Below are 655 nucleotides of genomic sequence, written 5' to 3'. Positions count from 1 at the left end.
CTTATTTTTTATTTTTTATGCACCTGGTCTTCCTAGGTGGTCTCCCATCCAAGTACTAACCAGGCCTGACCCTGCTTAGCTTCCGAGATCAGACGGGATCGGGCGTGTTCAGGGGAGCATGGCCATAGACATATTTTTTATAATAAACCAGTAATCTAGTAAGTAAAATGTTTCTCTGGGTTCTGTGAGCTGCTCTAGCAAATTAAATCCAAAGAGGGGGCCATTGGAACCTCCGATCTTCGGTGAGTCAGTCAGAAGCACAGGTGACAATCTAGACTTATGATTGATGTCTGAAGTGGGTTGGGAGCAGTCTTGTAGGACTGAGCCCTTAACCTGTGGGATCTGATGCTATCTCCAGGTAAAGATATCAGAATTGAGTTGAATTATAGGACACCGAGCTGGTGTTAGAGAATTGCTTGGTGGCAGAGAGGGAAAGCCGCACATTGAAATTGGTACCAGAATTCTTAGAGACTCAGAATAGACATGACATGGGATTTCAGGGACGTGCAAGAGGAACTCAGGAAGCCTTATAGCAGAGCACTTGGGATGGACACTGCACAGTGGCCAGGATTCAGAGAGGAATTCAGAGAGGAGAACTTGGTGAGCGGAAGTCTGGCACTGGTATGAGTGTGGTGTGACTTTTAATCAGGTTTGG

The 655-nt window shown here is 46.1% G+C and overlaps 1 pseudogene; it reads right to left on the bottom strand.

Annotated features, from left to right (window-relative positions):
- Nucleotides 1-12: 12 nt before the first annotated feature.
- LOC111734934 lies at nucleotides 13-130 on the bottom strand (annotated as a pseudogene).
- Between the last annotated feature and the right edge of the window lie 525 nt (nucleotides 131-655).

This window comes from Pteropus vampyrus, unplaced genomic scaffold (assembly GCF_000151845.1).
Source record: "Pteropus vampyrus isolate Shadow unplaced genomic scaffold, Pvam_2.0 Scaffold9893, whole genome shotgun sequence".
NCBI lineage: Eukaryota > Metazoa > Chordata > Mammalia > Chiroptera > Pteropodidae > Pteropus > Pteropus vampyrus.
Note: the sequence above shows the minus strand (reverse complement) of the source record. Positions and strands in the feature narration are given on the sequence as shown.